Source organism: Chelonoidis abingdonii, chromosome 2, assembly GCF_003597395.2.
Source record: "Chelonoidis abingdonii isolate Lonesome George chromosome 2, CheloAbing_2.0, whole genome shotgun sequence".
In the NCBI taxonomy this organism is placed as follows: domain Eukaryota; kingdom Metazoa; phylum Chordata; order Testudines; family Testudinidae; genus Chelonoidis; species Chelonoidis abingdonii.
Window position 1 is genome coordinate 221,437,219 of NC_133770.1, and position 20,967 is coordinate 221,458,185.

General features: G+C 42.4%; 2 pseudogenes; both read right to left on the reverse strand.

The window, feature by feature from the left end:
• Positions 1-2,404: 2,404 nt before the first annotated feature.
• LOC142046269 (uncharacterized) lies at positions 2,405-3,130 on the reverse strand (annotated as a pseudogene).
• Positions 3,131-3,826: 696 nt separating this feature from the next.
• On the reverse strand, positions 3,827-4,386 carry LOC142046270 (myb/SANT-like DNA-binding domain-containing protein 7; annotated as a pseudogene).
• Positions 4,387-20,967: the final 16,581 nt, after the last annotated feature.

Genomic DNA, 20,967 nt, shown 5'->3' on the forward strand with positions numbered 1-20,967 from the left:
ATTCTTTATTCTACAAGTAGGGAGAAACTTAAGGTATGTCTACACTATGAAATTATGTTGAATTTATAATAGTCGATTTTTTAGAAATCTATTTTATACAGTCAATTGTGTGTGCCCCCACTTAAGACCATTAAAACCATTAACTCAGCGAAGTTCGTCCACAGTACCAAGACTAGCATTGACTTCCAGAGCATTTCACTGTGGGTAGCTATCTCACAGTTCCCGCAGTCTCTGCCACCCATTGGAATTCTGGGTTGAGCTCCCAATGCCTTTTTTCCTGGGTTACCCATGCAGTCAATATACCATGGCAAGCATGGAGCTCACTCAGCTCACTGTTCCTGTATGTCTCCTGGATGCTGGCAGAGGTGGGACTGCATTGCTACACAGCAGCAGCTCATTGCCTTTTGGTAGCAAATGGTGCATTACGACTGGTAGTCATCATCGTTATCTCCTGGGTGCTCTTTTAGCCGACCTTGGTGAGGTCGGTCGGGGGCGCCTGAACATAAATGGGAGATGACGATGGCCAGCAGTCATACTGCACTGTATTCTGGCGAGCAGCCAGGAGATGATGGCCAGCAGTCATACTGCACCGTCTGCTGCCAGTCTAAGATGTATAAGAGAGATGGAGTGGATCAAAACAATAGAGACCAGATTTGTTTTGTATTCATTTGCTCTCCCTCCCTCCCTCCATGAATAGTGGAGGAGGGCTAGCTCATTGGTTTGAGCATTGGCCTGCTAAACTGAGGATTGTAAATTCAATCCTTGAGAGGGCCATTCCATGTGACAACTCTGTAACCCATGTCATCAGTTACCCCTTGCAACAGGAGACAATCATTTTACGCTTTTTTCAGTGCAGACACCATAGCACAGCAAGCATGGAGACTGCTCAGATCACCACCGCAATTATAAGCACTGTAAACACCGTGAACATTTTCCTGTAGTATATGCAGCACCAGAACCTGCAAAAGCAGGTGAGGAAGTGATGGCAGTGCAGTGATGAGAGTGATGAGGACATGGACACAGACATCTTTCAGAGTATGGGCCCCAGCAATGTGAACATCATGGTGTTAATGGGGAAGGTTCATGCCATGGAACGCCAATTCTGGATCTGGGAAACAAGCATAGACTGGTGGAACAACATAGTGTTGCAGGTCTGGGATGATTCCCAATGACTGCAAAACTTTTGCATGTGTAAGGGCACTTTCATGGAACTTTGTGATTTGCTTTCCCCTGCCCTGAACCGCCAGAATACCAAGATGAGAGCAGTCCTCACAGTTTACAAGTGAGTGGCAATAGCCCTGTGGAAGTTTGCAACTTCAGACAGCTACCAGTCAATCAGGCATCAATTTGGAGTGGGCAAATCTACAGTGGAGGTTGCTGTGATCCAAATAGCCAATGCTATCAAAGAGCTGCTGATATCAAGAGTAGTGACTCTGGGAAGTGTGCAGGTATTAGTGGATAGATTTGCGGCAATGGATTCCCTAACTGTGGTGGGGCAATAGATGCAATCCACATCCATATCTTGACACTGGAACACCAAGCCAGAGAGTACGTAAACCGCAAGGGGTACTTTTCAATGGTGCTGCAAACACTGGTGGATCACAGGGGACGTTTCACCAACATCAACCTGGGATGGCCGGGAAAGGTACATGACGCTCGCGTCTTCAGGAACTGTGGTCTGTTTCAAAAGCTGCAGGAAAAGATTTTCTTCCCAGATCATAAAATAACCATTGGGGATGTTGAAATGCCTATAGTTATCCTTGGGGATATCCAGTCTACCCCTTAATGCCATGACTCATGAAGCCATACACAGGCAGCCTGGACAGTAATCAGTAGCTGTTCAACTATAGGCTGAGCAAGTGCAGAATGGTGGTAGAATGTGCACTTGGACATTTAAAAGCATGTTGATCCAGTTTACTGACTCGGATAGACCTCAGAGAAACCAATATTCCCATTGTTATTACTGCTTGCTGTGCGCTCCACAATATCTGTGAGAGTAAGAGGGAGACATTTATGGCAGGGTGGGAGGTTGAGGCAAATCGCCTGGCCACTGATTACGTGCAGCCAGACACCAGGGTGGTTAGCAGAGAACAGGAGGGCATGATGCGCATCAGAGAAGCTTTGAAAACCAGTTTCATGACTGGCCAGGCTACGATTTGAAAGTCCTGTTTGTTTTTCCTTCCCCACCCCCACCCCCTTAGTTCACTCTATTTCACTGTACACTAACCATCCTCACCTCCCCCCTTCAATCACCACTTGCAGAGACAATAAAGTCATTGTTGCTTCACATTCATGCATTCTTTATTAATTCATCAGATAAATAGGGGGATAACTGCCAAGATAGCCTGGGAGGGAAGCACCAGGTGGGGTGGGGGAGGAGGGAAGGGCAAGGCCACACTGCACTTTAAAACTTATTGAATGCCAGATTTCCGTTGCTTTGGCAATTCTCTGAGGTGGAGTGGTTGGGTGCCCGGAGGCCCCACCACCGCATTCTTGGGCATCTGGGTGAGGAGGCTATGGAACTTGGGGAGGAGGGCGGTTGGTTACACAGGGGCTGTAGCAGTGGTCTGTGCTCAAGCTGCCTTTCCTGAACCTCAGCTATATGCCAGAGCATATCAGTTTGTTCCTTCAGTAGCTTCAGCATTCCCTCCTGCCTTCTGTCAACAAGCTGATGCCATCTATCATCTTTAGCCTGCCACTTACTATCTTCACCCCTCCACCTGTCCTCATGTTCATATTGTGCTTTCCTGGACTCTGACATTGTCTTCCTCCATGCATTCTGCTGGGCAATTTCAGTGTGGGAGGACTGCATGAGCTCAGAGAACATTTCATCTCAAGTGCATTTTTTTTGCTTTCTAATCTTCGCTAGCCTCTGAGAAGGAGAAGACAGTGTGAGCGTTGAAACATTTGCAGCTGGTGGAGGGGAAAAAAGAGAGAGTGGTCGTTAAAAAGACACAATTTCAAGAACAATGAGTAGACTTTTTCACGGCAAACCTTGCTGTTAACGTTATATAGCACATGTGCTTTCAGTACAAGGTCGTATTTTGCTTCTTATTGAGGGTATGCCGGTTTCGTGTGAGAGATCTTTCATGTAGGGTTGGGCAACAGAATTTGGCTTGCAGGCAGTCATGGTGAGACACAGTCTTTTGGCTTCTTTAAACTTCATAACATGTGGGAATGGTTTCAAACAGCAGCATCCTCATTTCCCATATCAAGCAGCTGATGGGTTGGCCATTTAAAATGGGTTGGCCATTTAAAAGGAGGAGGGACTGCGGTTTTCATATTAACGTGCAGCACAAACCCAACTAAAGCCCCCCACATACATCCACACCCAATTCTCTGGGATGATCGCTTCACCTCTCCCCCATCGCATGGCTAACAGCAGGGAACATTTCTGTTCAGCCACAGGCAAACAGCCCAGCAGGAATGGGCACCTCTGAATGTCCCCTTAATAAAATTCCCGTTTCAACCAGGTGACCAGGAATGATATCACTCTCCCTAGGATAAAACAGAGAGATAAAGAATGGATGCTGTTTGAATGCCAGCAAACACCAGGACCATATGCCGCCATGCTTTGTTATGCAATGATTCCAGACTATGTGCTACTGGCCTGGTGTGGTAAAGTGTCCTACCATGGAGGACGGAATAAGGCTGTCCTCCCCAGAAACCTTTTGCAAAGGCTTTGGGATTACATCCAGGAGAGCTTTATGGAGATGTCCCTTGAGGATTTCAGCTCCATCCCCAGACACGTGAACAGACTTTTCCAATAGCTGTACTAGGGCAAATTAATCTTTAAACACGCTTGCTTTTAAACCATGTCTAATATTTATAAAGGTGCACTCACCAGAGGGTCCTTCTCTGTCTTTAGTGTCCAGGAGTCCACCCTGAGTGGGTTTGGGGTTACTGGCTTCAGGTCCAGGGTGAGAAAAAGATTCTGGTTGTCGGGGAAAATGGTTTCTCCACTTCCTAGCTGTGAGCTATCTTCAGCGTCCTCCTCCTCATCTTTCTCATCCCCAAAACCCATACCCCTGTTGCGTCCTACTCCATTGACGGAGTCAAAGCACAGGGGTGGGGTAGTTTTAGGGGCATCCTCTAGAATGGCATCCAGCTCTTCATAGAAGTGGCACATCTGGGGTTCTGGTTTTTTGCATCTCTGGTTTTTTGGTAGGCTTGCCTCAGCTCCTTAAGTTTCATGCGGCACTACTGCGGGTCCCTGTTATAGCCTCTGTCCTTCATGACCTTTGAGATTTTTTCAAATCTTTTGGCATTTCATTTACTGGAATGGAGTTTTGATAGCACGGATTCCTCTCCCCATACAGCGATCAGATCCTGTACCTCCCGTTTGGTCCATGCTGGAGCTCTTTTGTGATTCTGGGACTCCATCATGGTCACCTCTGCGGATGAGATCTGCACTCACCTGCAGATCGCCACACTGGCCAAACAGGAAATAAGATTCAAAAATTCGCAGGCCTTTTCCTGTCTACCTGGCCAGTGCATCTGAGTTGAGAGCGCTGTCCAGAGCGGTCACAATGGAGCACTCTGGGATAGCTCCCAATACTGTCAAATTGCGACCACACTACCCCAAATTCGACCCAGCAAGGTCAGTTTCAGAGCTAATCCCCTCATTAGAGGAGGAGTACAGAAATTGATTTTAACTGCTCTTTAAGTCGACAAAACAGGTTTTGTTGTGTGGATGGGTGCAGGGTTAAATCGATCTAATGCTGCTAAATTTGACCAAAAGGCGTAGTGTAGACCAGGGCTTAGAAAAATTTACCTTCTCTCTGGTTTCTAATTAGGTTTTTTATCAAAGTTGTGAACATGGTATAATTATCACATAAAGATAACTTTAATTATCCAATAGTGTTTTATATATAATGGATTTTAGCTATTTTTTTTTTTAGAACACACATTCCCGGCTTCCATAATGGACCATTTGCTTTGTGGCTGTTCTGCAAACAGATGCCATTGAAATCCACGCCAAAGCCCTGACTAATGGTCCCAAGCTATTTACAATTTATTTTTTGCCTAGAACAAGAAGCAATGGAGTTACGGCAAGTAGCAACGGGCTTAAATTACAGCAAGGACAGTTTAGATTGGACATTAGGAAAAACTTTCTAACTGTCAGGGTAGTTAAGCACTGGAATAAATTGGCCAAGGGCATTGTGGAATTTCTATCCTTGGAGATTTTTAAGAACAGGTTATACCAGGGGTAGGCAACCTATGGCATATGTGCCAAAGGCGGCACGTGAGCTGATTTTCAGTGGCACTCACACTGCCCTGGTCCTGGCCACCAGTCCGGGGGGGGATAGAGGGGGCTCTGCATTTTAATTTAATTTTAAATGAAGCTTCTTAAACATTTTAAAAAACTTATTTATTTTACATACAACAATAGTTTAGTTATATATTATAGACTTATAGAAAGAGACCTTCTAAAAACGTTAAAATGTAGAGTGAATAAATGAAGACTCAGCACACTACATCTGAAAGGTTACTGACCCCTGGATTAGACAAACACCTATCAGGAATTCTAGGAGTGCAGGGGACTGGACTAGATGACCTCTTGAGGTCCCTTCTAGTCCTACAATTCTATGATTCTATGATATTAAGGATTGAGTTCTAGTGATGCTGCAAGGGTCCACATAAAACAATGCCATGTTAATGATTTCTATGCCACTAAAGAAAGTAAGGTTTTGACTGCCTTTATTATTTGTTAAAAAATGAGTAGAAGAACCTTGAACATTTAATGACAAAAAAAAGTATCGCTTAAAGGTGCCAGAACAAAGCATCAGTTCTTTGAGAGACGTTGATATGAACAGAGAGACAGGAAGAAACGTATTCTTGATAGGAGTAGAGAGACAGAAGGAGGAGAGATGAAATGGAGGCCACTGTCACTCTCTCTTATGCCACTCTCCCTTTTTTTGAGGATTATCCTCAGATGGGGAGCAGGCACTAAATAATTGCTGGTGGACATGAGGGGTGAACTGTCTTTGTGATTATATGTAAATTTCTTGTTTACACCTTCCTAATACTGAAGAATGGCTGCTGAAACCAGCAATAGCTCTTTAATACCTGGCTAGGACCAGTCTGTCTATGTCTCTGAAAAACTCATTTGTGGGTGTTACCCAGAATTACGCATATTTCAGTAACAATCATACAATAGAATCTTTAACCTCACATACAGTGTCACTACACATATTTTAACAGGATAATGATATTCAGCATATTATGACTTTTCAAATAATACCGCACAAGGCATATTTTGTACAAAATTTATCATAGTCTTGTAAAAGTGGTGACTACAATGAATCAACTTGCTTCTAGCATTCCTCCTGCACTGGGCCATGAAGCAGTTCTAATATGGAGAGGGTGAAGCATCTTTCACAATCTATGCCCAGACAGCTTTATGTCTGATGCAAAGCGTATAAACCAGAGGTCTCAACATGTCTCTCCCTGTCCCAGCCAGCTAGATTCCCACAGGGGATTATACTTTCTAGCACAAATTCTGGTAGACCCTCTCCTTGCACTAACTCCCACACTTCCAACCACACATGTATTCATCCAGCGACTGACCACAATCTGGCCCTTATTTAGGAATCCCTATTTCTCCAAACTGTTCAGGGAATTGAAAGGGTGTTGGAGACAACTGACAAAGAAAATCAAAGAAACAAACAAACAAAAAACCCCTCTGTCAACCTCAATGTACCAACTAAAAAATTCCAAGGCTCAAATTCTTCTCTGTTATACTAGTGTGACAGAGAGCAGAATTAACCCCAAATCTCCTCAGAAACCTTTTAGGAAAAGATTACAGAAATTGAAGTCTGGAAGGCTTTCTTTGTCATAAACACATTAGAATACTCAGCTTCAAGCAGAATGAACAGGCAGGGCATAATAACTATTCTGCAGAAGATGAACAATAAATTTGACTGATTCCAGCAACGTTTACAGATTAAATTCCATTTGACAGCCTCTAGAGGATAAAATATGGAGGTGAAAATTGGATTGGGCTGAGAAAGTAACAACATTGTCCCAGAAGACAGCAACACAGCAGAAACTTGGGAAAAAGCTAAGGCACAAGGAAATTTCAAGTGTAGCAGAACTGAAAGAAAACAAACAATTGGACAATCAAGTAGAGTCACAACAGAACGAAAGGTGATATAATAGCAGTAGTTGTCATCTTTGGCCTCCCAGGGCTGGTGCAAGGATGTTTCACGCCCTAGGCAAAACTTCTACCTTGCGCCCTTCCCCTCCCCACCGTGGCAGCTCCCCCCCTCCGCCCTGAGATGCCCCACCCCGAGGCAGCTCCCTCCTCTGCCCTGAGGCACCCTCTTGTGGCACCCCCTCACACACCCCAGCTCACCCCTGCTCCGAGCACGAGCACCCCGAGAATGCTGCGGCTGCTTCACTTCTCTCGCCTCCCAGGCTTGCGGCACCAATTCATCCGCTGCGGTCACTGCCAAAGAAAATGGCACCTCTCAAATCCTAGTGCCCTAGGCGACCGCCTAGGTTGCCTAAATGGTTGCACCGGCCCTGCTCCCAGGAAATGAGGAATAGTTTAGTACCCTGGAAACTAATTCTGTAAAGTGAAGTCAGCGAATTTACAATGTAAGGGTAACTTTAATATTGGGAGAAGCACCATTTATATCAATGATCGTAGAAGCAGCAAATTTTAAGTAAATATTGGAGAATATTCACAGAGGGTGAATTTTTAATTCATAAATGAGCATTTCCACTGGGAACCTGATTCTAAGAACAATCACAAACATACCATCTGACCTAAGTGTCTAACTAAAACTAAACAAAAACAATTTCAGATTTTGCTTTCTGAATACTTCCTACATACTATTCTTGTAAAATGAATGGACAAAGTTATTCGGTGAAGACATTCAGTTAATGAGTATATTCAAGAAAACTGCAAGCTGCTCTGGGGCAATTTGGGCACAATAAAAGACGTGAAATTAACTGCATACATTATTTGTTATGAATTATTCATACACCTCTAATAAATATGCAGTTCTGTCTAATTTGTAGCAAACACTATAGTATTTGGTTTTCAGAACAAATTAAGTAATCAATCAGTCAATATATCAGTTGCTGTCATCTTTCAAATGAAGACCGTGTGGCAAATTCTGCTCACAGTTTCTCTATTGTAAAAACACATTAATTCAACTGAAATCACTGGAATTGCTCTGGGTTTTCACCAGTGTAAATGAGATAAAATCTCACCACTTTTCTAACCAGTTTAATTATTGTGGACTAAACAAATTGAGAATTGCTGGATTCACTTTAAGCGGCCCATAGTTTGTGTGATTAACAAGCTTTTTTAAGGTTCTGATTTTATTTTTATTTAAGACAGAATAGTTAATAAATAATAATATTTCAGTAATATATCTAATAAAGCACTAAGGAGCTCAGATTTATGGCTGCATTGTAGCTGTTTTGGTAGATCCAGCATAAACCCTGTGGATCCAGTTAAGGGTGGCATGCTGTAAGAGGCATGACTGGGGAAAAAGCACCAATCCCGATCTGCCAAAAAGGTTAGTAGATACCATCGGCAACTGGCAAAAAGTAATTAACCCCTGAGACTGCTCTATTTTACACCAGGGATTGTCTAAGTGACTTTTCTTAAAGACGTCTTTGGCTACTTGCCCTCCTGAGCTATAGGAACTGCAGTTTGGACTTAGCCTTTGACCAGACCTATGTGTCAGTTTCTGAGAGACAGCTGACTAGCTACTGATTATTTGTCATGTCCATTTCAGATTGTCACAGTTACAGGGCAAGCTGTGCTTTAGATCACTTTTAGCTCCTCTGAAGTGCAATCTTTGGGGACAGGTTTCTCTACCTTCACCTCTTTCTGGATGGAGCTGCATAGTTCTACCATTCCTACACTGGGCCTCTGAGTTGCAGTCTCCCTGTTTACCAACAAATCAAATTGTGTTTGGTACCTGTAAGCTCTTTTTCTCTGGGACCAGTGACCAGTGGCTGATTAAATAGACTCATACCCATCTTCTTCGAAACCAAGTAACATTTATTCACCCAGAGTACAAAGCAATCAGAGACAGGGGTTAAAACAATAAAAGACTATATGCTTATTTCCTCTTATGTAAACCTTAATCTTTCTTTGCAAACATTGGTAAGTTTCTCTCCGCCCAGTTACCTTCATCTCTGACTGGGGCAGACAGCCTGATTGATGCAGTTTCACTCTCTCTCAGTACCTCACTGTCAGTGTCTCCCACCCGGGCTGCTACTGACAATCCATGCCTCGCTTTCGTGTTCCAGGGGGTCTTTTAAAATGATTTATGGTCTTTTTTATCTCTAGGTCTTCAGCCTGGGCAGTCCAGCTGTGTAACACAACCGTCTCTTGGAAAATGCAATCATCCGACTTAACAGAACGGCCATTGTTATCTTAACTCCCTGGCAGTTCATTTACCCCAGCTATCTTCTCTCTACCATTGTTTTATTTCATATTTGTTTCACCCTAACAGCCTCCTTTGCTTTAACTCCCATGCAGGTAGGCAGGATAATATCAAACAGCTAAACAGAGTAGTCATAAAAAAAATAGATATTTCCCTCATTCTCCACATAAGGGCTAGTACTTTCCTGCAACGCTTGATGGATACTTCCACTCAATTTGCCAGATCTACACAACAGACCTATATTGGTCCAAATACATCATTCAAGGGTGTGAAAAATCCGTGCCCCTCTGTGACAGTGTACCCCATAAGGCTTTATGGGAAAGCCTTAAGGGGTAGGGGTGCTCATAAATGCATGTATGATATAACTGGAATAAGATTTTGCTACATATGCCATGTGACATATCTATGTAAAGGTTATGATCTACTGGTTATGTTCATCCTAGTTGTATGCAGGCACCATTTGTGTGTTCAGAGTTATGAACATTGGCTGTATAATGCTTGATTTCTAAGTAGCCTTAGTTAAAACATTTGGTCATTTCTTGGGAAAGGAATGTGCAAATTATGTGTTCAATCCAAAAGCATTTAACAGACAAAAGAGCTTGGAAGACTCCAATCCACATAAGAAATCTACCTGAGGACATTCAAGCTGGCATGCGAGTAATGATTGCTGCCTGCAAGTCCTGAGTCATGCATGGGCAGGTGACTTGCCCATGTGATTCCAAATCTCCATTTTGTGACTGGATTCTACACAGGGTGAGGAGGGGGTCTCCACCCACAAGATAGAGTCTATTTAAATCCCTGGGAGACCCCTCCATGTTGTCTTCAGCTGGCTGAAAAAGGAGCCTCTCCACCCGCCCCCCCCCAGGATACTTAAAGGAAACTGGAACAAAGGACAGTAACTATAGGGGGTATGAGTGATTGCTGGACCCAGGCTAAAAGGATACTGGTCTGTAAAAGGGAGCATTCTGGAACTGGTGAGGATCTTATCTGTATTTAGTTTGATTAGACATAGATTTGCGCATTTTATTTTATTTTGCTTGGTTACTTACTGTGTCCTGTCTGTTACTACTTGGAACCACTTAAATCCTACTTTTTGTATTTAATAAAATCACTTTTTACTTACTAATTAACTCAGAGTATGTATTAATACCTGGGGGAGCAAACAACTGTGGATATCTCTCTATCAGTGTTATAGAGGGCGAACAATTTATGAGTTTACCCTGCATAACCTTTATACAGAGTAAAACGGATTTATTTGGGTTTAGACCTCATTGGGAGTTGGGCATCTGGGTCCTAAAGACAAGCACACTTCTGTGAGCTGTTTTCAGGTAAACCTGCAGCTTTGGGACCGGTAATTCAGACTCTGAGTCTTTGTTAAAGTAGACAGGAGTGTCTGGCTCAGTAAGACAGTGTGCTGAAGTCCTGAGCTGGCAGGGAAAACACGGATAGAAGTAGTCTTGGCACATCAGGTGGCAGCTCCCGAGGGGGTTTCTGTGATCCAACCCATCACACCCTCATTGACATATTTATACTGCTATAACCCCCCATGTAGACAGCACTATGTCAACGGGACAGTTTCTCCTGTTGACATAGCTACTGCCTTTTCAGAAAGTGGATTAACTATGCCAACAGGAGAAACCCTACCATCAGCATAGGAGTGTCTTCACTTGAGTGCTAGAGTGGCAAAGATGCATCAATGCAGCATTTTAAGCGTAGACCTGCCCTTATTTTCTGTAATGGGGGAGACGTAGAGAATGAGAATAAAATTTCGAATGTCAGTAGACAAAACTAGCCTAATCTATATTAATAAATGTGTATAGATGTTGAGCCCAATCTGACAAACATTCCATACACAAAACTCCCATAAAGCGGATGAGACTTCCACACATGAGCCTCTGTAGCTGTATCACACAGCGTATCTGAGCTGAAAAGAGAAACCTGCCACTACTTTGCTCTCCCTGTAGAATATGAAGATTACTTCTCAGAAATTTACAATGTGTGTTTTGTTAAATGGGAATGATTTCAGCATTTTTAAATAATGAAGTATAAGTTGTTCATCTCTCATATAAGCAATTAAGAATTTTACATGTTAACATGGGCTATGTCACTCCCATTCATTCCACAGAGAAAGGTTGGTGTGGTATTAAACCATAAAAATATGTCCTATCCATTAGTCTACTTTAAAAACAAGATTCTTGTAGACCACTTGGTACCAATTGACTAATTAGCCTTGGCTATTAGGGAATACTTGCTACTGCTGTAATAGTTATCAGCTAATTGCATGTTTCCTCTCTTCTGTGCCATTTCCAACCATGGAATTTGTATGGCTGTGCTGCATATTGCCAAAATGCACAGTAATTATGTGAAAACTAGTTGATGGACCATTTGGAAATGAAGACAGTGCTACTATTCATATGACTAAATGCAGAAGTGGTCCATAGTGTTTGAAGTATGCTTGATGCTTTATACATATAGGAAAATAAGTCATAGTCTTTAAGAGTTTACAAACTGAATAGGGAATTAGAAGGAAAAAATAGGGTGGGAGGCAGGATATAGTAGGACAGGACAATTTGTAAACTTCTTTTCCTTTCAGTTTTTATTTTGTATTTAAGACTCATTATTAATTGACTACTCACTCATAGAGCTAGGCCAATTTTTTTCAGCATAACAGTTTATTCACTGAAAAATGTAGTTTTGGTCTGACTGAAACTGCTTGTAAATTCTGATCTAAATTTGTTGAATAGTTTTGGACACACAAAAAGGGGGGGGATTCAGAAAAAGTCTAAAAGTTTAATTTTGACATTTTAAATTAAATATTTTGACTTTTTGTTGAAAAACAATGCTTTATTTTGAAATTTGGCTAAATTTAAGGTTAGAAACACTTATGAAACATTTTGTTTTGGGTTCAACAAAATGTTTTGTTTGACCCAATACAATTTTTTCACAAATTTTTCATTTTGGCCAGTGAGCCAAAAAAATCAGATATGCACTCTGCTCTACAAATGTGCCCCTCTTTTCCAACGTTTTAATGAAGCATACAATCTAAATATGAAATTTATATTTCTTCTCTTGTAGTCTCTTATTTTAATTTTTCCTTTTAATTATTAACTCATTCCTCTCCTTCCCATGGGTCAATGAAAAATTTGAAAACTGTTTTAGGTAATGTTTTTGATAATTTTGAGGGAAAAAAGTCAAAAATAAATTCTAAGCTTTTCACAAAGATACTTTGGATTTTTTGACCAAAGTCTTGCAGTGATACACAAATGTATCGATAATGATTATGCCACTAAATATGTGGATGTTCAAGAGTAATTTGGTAAATTTACAGACTTTGACAAGCCAAAGCCAGGTCTAAAGGGTAGCTAAGTAGTAAAGCTCCATTTTGTAAACATGTACATTTCTAGCCCATTATTGATATGATTCCCTCCCTGTCCAATTTTATCCTTTTTTAAAAGTTCGATTAAACATTGCAATATGTGGCTAAATCACAGTCCTGAACCTTGTCTACACTAGAATTTACTTTGGTATAACTTACGTCGCACGGGGTGTGAATAATTCACACCCCTGAGTGACATAAGTTATGCCGATCTAAGTGCCAATGTAAACAGTGCTATGTCTGCAGAAGACCTTCTCCTGCCTCAGAACTACTGCCTGTCATGGAGGTGGAGTTACTATGCTGACAGGAGAACTCTCTTCACTGATGTTGTGCTTCTAGTGTAGCCTAGCCCCTGGGCCGTGTTAAATTTAATCAGCAAACAGTACAGTACATATGAGCCATCTTCTTTAAGCTCGGACACAGGCTGCATTGCTTTTTCTCAGCATTCAGCTTAATTTAGTTCATTCTGTGTGATATGTAGAAAACATGAGAGGACCATTAATAAACCCTGTCCATCTCTAGTCTGTCTGATGGAAATCCTTGGGCTGAGAGTACTAAGAACATAAGAACGACCATACTGGGTCAGACCAAAGGTCCATCCAGCCCAGTATCCTGTCTACAAACAGTGGTCAATGCCAGGTGCCCCAGGGGGAGTGAACCTAACACATAATCATCTAGTGATTTCTCTCCTGCCATCCATCTCCACCCTCTGACAAACAGAGGCTAGGGCTAGGGCTAGGGCTAGGGCCACCATTCCTTACGCATCCTGGCTAATAGTCATTAATGGACTCAGATAGAATATGGCATGGCTTCTGAAAGTAATGATAGCTTTTTTGACACTAGAAATGCTACAAAACTTGCATTTGTTGCTGTTGTCTTAACAGACATTCTCCCTTCAAAACTCACTTCCAAAGGTAGTGCAGAGACACAGCACTAAGTGCAGATGGCCCTGTACATCAGGGAGAGATCCGTAGTTTCTGGGGCTTAAATCCTTGTTTATTCCATGAGGTTATGGGGAAGTATGAACCCTTCCTTCTAAAGAATCATTAAGGAAAACTTCAGTGAGACACTCCTTGTGGAGTTTTCCACTCCTCAGGCTCTATGAAGTTTGCATAGAGGGATGCTGTAGGTCATTAATATTTATTAATTACTGTAGAAAACAGATTGGTTGCAATGCTATAATTATTTATCACTACCATGGAAAGTTTAGAACTTACAGTGCACGGAGTGCAGACCTCCCAGTCCAAACCCTGCATCTAAATTCAGATGTGATAGTATAAGTCTGCCACACAATCTCATTATTATCACTAACAAATTAATTTAAAACAAATATATAAACTAAATATAGATTAAATCACCTTCCCATCACATCCTGTGTCCTCGAACCTAGAGATGATGCACTGGACTATCAAGTACCGTATGTCATCTGCATACCTATATAAAACTTAAAAATTTTAAAAAGTGCAAGGAAACCACTTAAAGGTAAGGCCATCATGGGAGTTGTGCAAGGGAGACATTTTCAGGAAGAAACCTTTCAAAGATCAGATATTTCAGAGAATCTGTTGAATCAAAATCAAGAACTAAAAAATGGATTTCTTCTTCATAATTATGAACATCTTCAAAGATACTAAATTCCAATAATGACTAATTAGTTTTTTAAACAAAAATATTAATGCTGTGAAGATTTTTTTAAGAGGCCACATCTTAAGGAATGTTACTTTGTTTGAGGAAAGTATTGTCATAAGCAATGGGACTATACAAAAGGTGATTCATGCTCAGATATAATCTGAAGGAATAATTTGAATACTTTTGTAAGTGCAGAGGACTGTGCCACGTACTTAACCTTCCTTGTTACAATATCATGTCTCCACTCACTTGTGATGGACAATCAGTGTTGCACTCCCTGCAGCACACTATGCAAGGAATCAGTGGGCCAAGACCTAAAAGGAACCTGGACATATAGCTAAGACTCATTTCCCAACATATGGAGAATGATGATATTAACATCAAGGATGACAGTGACTTTCACATTTAGGTATATGTATAAAATTTAGTAAGATGATGATGATATACCAACTCAAGTGGAACTCCAGTGAGTGGAATCTTGTCATCATTTCCCATAAACTGTCAACCAATCTCTCTCTGAAATGCAAGGTAGAGTAGGTGACTTAGTATTCCCCTTAAATTCCCTTTTTTTCCTTAACTGAGGTCCAGAGGAGCATTAGTTACTATGATCAGCCACCACACAGTTCGTTCCTTGGCTGTAATTATGGGCTAAACCTTCCCTAATTCAGGTCACGGGCCTACCAAGAGGCCCCACTCTTTCTCCTCCAAAGCTAGTGATGGCTCTGCTTGGGCTGGCAGCCCAGGGTGAGGGCAGCCCAGTCTGGTGTCCCAGGGCTCAGAATGGCTGGAGCAGGCGGGCCAGTCCTTGGGTGGGCTGGCATAACTAGGGCAGGCCATCCTGAAGTCTGGGGTGATTTGGTCAGTGCTCCTCCAGCTGCAGTGTGTGGGGGGGTTCAGGGCTGTGGTGGGTGAGGGGGGGGAAGGGGCAGGGCTGGGGCCTCGCCGCTCCAAAGGGAGGGTTCACACGCCATGCCTGTAATAGATTCATTTTAATTACCCTGTGTTATGTTCACTGAATTAGATCATTGGTATCATCCAGTTTTTCATACCTTATGACATGAAGGAATTTTTAAACAATAGAACTTTTCTTGGGGATTTTGTTCATAATGGTATTTGCTGTAATTTGATATTTGGATTTTCAGATGTCAATTGTGAAGACAGAAGACAACTTGAGCCAATGTAACTCTGAGAAGATAAATTTAGAGCAGATCATAGCACAAAGAAAAAGAAAACATTGCAAAGAAGAAGGCACATAGTACAAAAAGACATCAGTCACCTGCTTTGTCTCTTTCAATGAGTTAAGGAAGTTGCTGCTGCATATGTAAAATATGTCTAGCTCTATTGAAAGGAGTGAGTTCAAGAAAACCCAAGAATCTTGTGTAAATAGAAATATAAACCCACATATACACTAGTGGAACTACTTTCTGAATAAGATATATTTAGTTTAACAAATAAACTTTTAGAATGAAATAAGTTGTATTAAATGGGTTTATACTTGTAACTTAATATAAATATATTTCTGGCCAATGTGCCCAAATCTGTGCTTGCCTGAATATTGACTATCATAAAAACCATTATAAGTCAAAGCCAAGATCTTATTTCAAGTCCAAGGGAAACTGCTTTTCTAACAGCATAGATCACAACCTTCAACGTCTAATATTATAGAAGGATGTTAAAGCTGACTGTGCATATAGTTCAGAGAACCAGATTTTGCACTCAAGTGCCGTTCCTTCAGAGTAACATCAGAAATGGTGTATGGGCAGAATTGGGCCCAATATGTTTAAATTACATCCAGGAAGCATGCAATGTATAGTTGTTAGCACCACATACAACTACTTTATTAGAATATATGCTATTATAGTAGCAATTCTGCAATTAAGGCTATGTCTACACTGGTGTGCATACTTGGGTTCATACCAATATTTATGCTCATGCATTGTACCCTGTACCTGTGCTGAGTATCCACATATGCTGTACTAGACATGGGTACAAGCTGTATACATGTGTATACCCACTTTTTGGTTTGCACATTTGGTTTCAGCATTTCAGGGTGGTTTCTTGTGGTCTATGCATCACAGGAAGGAAACACTCTAGCAACCACCTTGCAATGCATTGTTGGTACAGACCTCCTTGATGATAGTTCGTGCTCAACCCTGACCTCCTTCCCAACATGAAAGACCTGGAGCAAATGACAGGCTGTGCTTCTGCTCCTGTTTCTTCTTTCGGGACAAATGTGTTTGTGTTGGAGAACATGACAGGTATGAATTTAGGGGGAATGGACTTGGACCTTTCTCACAAGATGAAGATGGGTGACTGGGATGATTGATCGATCCACTGTTGCCACATGACACAGAGATGCAGAATACTGCCAGTGTTTTGACTGTTTGTCCATGAGTGGACCACCACTTCTGGGCCAGAAGAACCAGTACAATGTGGTGGGATCACATCATCTTGAAAACTTGGCATGATGACCAGTAGCTGTAGATGTTCCTGGAGTTCTCTGAGAAGTGGGGACCTACTCTATAGTGGCAGAACACTTGGTTCTGTATACCCATACTGATGCAGGAGCAGGTGGCTATTGCCTTTTGGAAGCTGGCAACCTGGACAAATACCAGTCAGTCACAAATCACATCACAGTGGGGAAGTCCACTGCTGAGCTTGTGGTGGTGCAGGTTTGTGAAGCTATCATCACCAAAGTTCCAGAAATTATAGCTGTGCTCCAGAGAATGGGGTTTCCTAACTGTGCGAGGCCCATTGATGGCACCCACTTCCCAATATTTTGCCCACCAGATGGAATGAGTACATCAGTCGAAAAGGTTACCATTCACTTCCTCTTCATGGCTTAGTGGATCACCAAGGCAGGTTCATGGACACTAACATCTGACATGCTGGGAGAGTTTATGATGCCAAGGTCCTGCTGAGGAGACCAGGACTGCACTTGAAAGGGGAGGAAGGAACTTTATTCCCCAGAAACTATGTGGTTCTGTATAATGTCTCTGTGCCTATGGTTATTCTAGGGGACCCCACATATCCATTTCTACCCTGGCTAATGAAACCCTACACAACTTCAATGGCACTGAAAAATGGGAATTCAGTTTCAAACTAAGCTGCTGCAGGATGGCAATAGAGTGTGCCTTAGGACAGCTGAAGGCCTTTTGGTGACTCTCACACATGCAGTTGGATGCCTATGTCATCAATGCCATCCACATTATTGTGATGTGCTGTGCACTTCATAACATCTCTGAGACTACAGGCGAGTACTTTAGGACAGAGTGGGCACAGGAAAGGACTGCCTTGCAAAGCCTTTCCAGACAGTCTGATCCAGTGAAAGTTCATAGTGGTACTGGATCCAAGATCCAATTTGTGCCTACATCTTGGGACAGCAGGCAGGCAGAGGATGATGTCAGCCTGGTCCCAATCAAAGCATTACATCCCATCCAGCTGCTGTAAAAACACAAAAGGGAATATTCTCACTAACTTGTGTTTCAAGGCACAGCTTAGTTCCCCTTCTGTTGATGGTCATTAACTGGTCATTTAGGTAATGACTCATTACACATAATTAGAGTAGGATACCTCCACGGGTATGAGACCTTTTGGTTTGTGATTGTTCTGTGCAGGGTGTCTGCCCAATTAAACTGCACTTGGTTTGTTAATTTGCATCACTGTTAGCCATACCACAGTTGGGGGTGAGGGCAGGACTGGTGCTAGTGTTTTTAGCGCCCTAGGCGCACTGCCATTTCACCGCCCCGTGCGCTGGTCCGCGGCTCCGGTGGAGCTGCGCAGCTGTGCCTGCGGGAGGTCCACCAGAGTCGCGGGAGCAGAGGACCGTCCGCAGGAATGCCTGCGGCAGCTCCACTGGAACCACGGGCCAGGGGACCCCCCGCAGGCATGACAGCGGCAGGTCCACTGGAGCTGCCTGCCGCCTCCCGCTGGCAAAATGCCACCCCCCAATAATCCTGGCACCCTAGGCGATTGCCTAGGCTGCCTAAACGGAAGCACCAGCCCTGGGTGAGGGGGTTATTCAATACTTGAAGGTCGTTAAGAACAGTAGATGAAGGGGTTGAGGGAGGGACTTTTACAACTGGTTTCTGGTAATGTAGTTGTGGGCGGGGATAAGAGCTCTTACTAACTGTTCACAATGAGTAATCCCATAGTTCAAACTAGTCATGGTTTGTGAAGACGGGGGTTGAGGAGAGTCAGTTTTAGCCTTGTGCAGAATGTGGTGTCACAGTTACTTCAATTTGTGTTTCTCCTGTTCTCTGTGTTGGCAGACCCATAGGGAACTTTATCAATCCTTGTCTTTTTCTTCCCCAGCTAAGAAAGTTATTTGTTATTTCCATACATATGGCATGGAGGGTGGGGTTTAACTTACGAGCCCCTGGTTGTGGTTCCTCATCTGACTTGTCAGGAGGGGTTTGCTGAGAAGGATCCTCTGGGTAGAGGAGCGGGATAACTTGCTCCTCTTCCTCTGAGTCTTCCGGGGCTGCCTCCTCTGCAGTTCCTGCTGCCTTGTTGCCCTGGCCCTCATTGGCCTCCTGTCATATGATCAGGCTGGCAGTGTTGAGGAGGGGGTTGTGAATCACCTCAGGCTCAGTACTAGAAGCCCTGAGGAGCACTCGATCCAGTTCCTTGAAGAAAGGGGCATGTAGCAGGAACCCCCCTACAGTCTTTTGTCTTTTGTACCAGAGCCTGAAATGCTTTATCCATTCCCAGTATTGGGCCAGAGTCCAGTGAATGCCCTTCTTCATAAGCTTTTCTGAAACTCCCCAGTAAAAATGGATGTTGAGGAAGAAGTCATGGAAAACAGTGAATTCCCACCACACATTGATGAGCAACCCAGTGTACTCGGCTCATCAGGCAGCAGCTCCAAGAGCAAGTTCCACATTCATGTGTCCTGGTGAAAAGACCACAACAGAAAGCAGTTCTGAAGTGGTCAGAAGAGCTCGCTACTACCAGTGAGAATGTGGGGACAGGGACCTTTATAGATTTGGGTAAGATAAGGCAGGAAAAAGCAATGCATTGTGGGAATGGGGCTGGAGAACTACTGAACTCAGGACTCAGTACACACCCCTTAGCTCTGTCCACAATACAAACTAGTGTAGGTACACAGTTATGCCACAGGTTGAGGCATGTTCATACCCATACCCCTCAGGCATGCTAGCATTCCTCCCCATACATGCCTTGAAACTGTACTTCTGGGGTTTAGATGTGGATAGTGGTGGTGAGGTAGGGGTTCTGGCACAACCACATGCAGGGACCCATGTCCAGATGTCAATGTAGATGTAGCTTCATACTAATAGTTCCATAGTCTATTGCAGCTGCTGTGGAATTCATTGATGCCACCGACCCTCTGTCCAATTTGGAGGACTCAATATCTAGATTTTTCTGTCTTTCTTTGGCTTTCACCCTAAGCAATTCTATTCTTTCTTGATATTTCCAGTTCAGCTACTTTCCCACATGAAGTACAATAAACTTTTCTCAATAAGATGAATTCTCAGAAGTATTAATAAAAAAAAACAGACCTGGACATAAAAAATCAATATAGATTTCATACTTATCCCCAATAAATGATGGTTCTTGACTGTTGCTCCCTGATGATGATAGGTTGGTTCTGAAGAATTACAGAACTGTAACTCACTGAGGAAGCTAATAAAATCTTCATACTCGCACTTCTCCACTCATGCTTGGATCTTTTTGTGTGTTTTCTTAATCAAAATTTTACAAGATTTTTTACTCTGACACCTTAGTTTTTAAACTAAATCTTATTTACTGTATCCTTATGTTTCATTGCTAACCAACAACATATCTTTATCTATCTATGGCTTGATCCTGTACAGTGCAGGTGTATAGTGTTGTAGTTACAAGCACAGGGGAAGACATGATGAGCTCAGGAAAACCTGATCCTGCATGAATGAACTGCTGTTGTGTGGCCACCAAATTAACCTTGAATAGTACAAGGAGGGATAAGGCCAGGGAAGGGATCATGCAGCTAAATGAATCTTTTTAATGTAGAAGATTGCTCTTAAGATGATGTTTGTTCAGACATATTCAGTTTTGACCCATTTTCCACCTTTAAATGCCTTGTAGTTTTGAGGAAGGCAGCAGTCTTACATGACACATAGGCCTTCAGTCCAGGCAACACTGACCAAAAGTTTCAATATCATGTGACTAATGTTAAGGAATTATATTGATATTTAGGCACCCAAATAAGTGACTGGATTTTTCTGAGTGCAGCCCTGGTATAATTTTCAACTGCTTGGCCAAGCTGTTTCTGTTCATCATTTTTATCACCAAAAGTTATTGTTCACTTACTAAAAATGGCAGCATCGCACAATGGCCTAAATGTGATTTTTGGCCTGAAATTTCATGGGAAAGAAATCAGTTTTGAAATGAGATTTTTGTGAAGGAAGAACTAGGATTTTTTCATATTTCTACAGTTCACGTTCCTTCTGCTCATTTACTGTACAACGCACATCTCTGAATATTGCTTGTTATAGTTAGCTTCTTGTATTCAGATGGATATAAAATATTAATATAGTCCACCTGGAACAT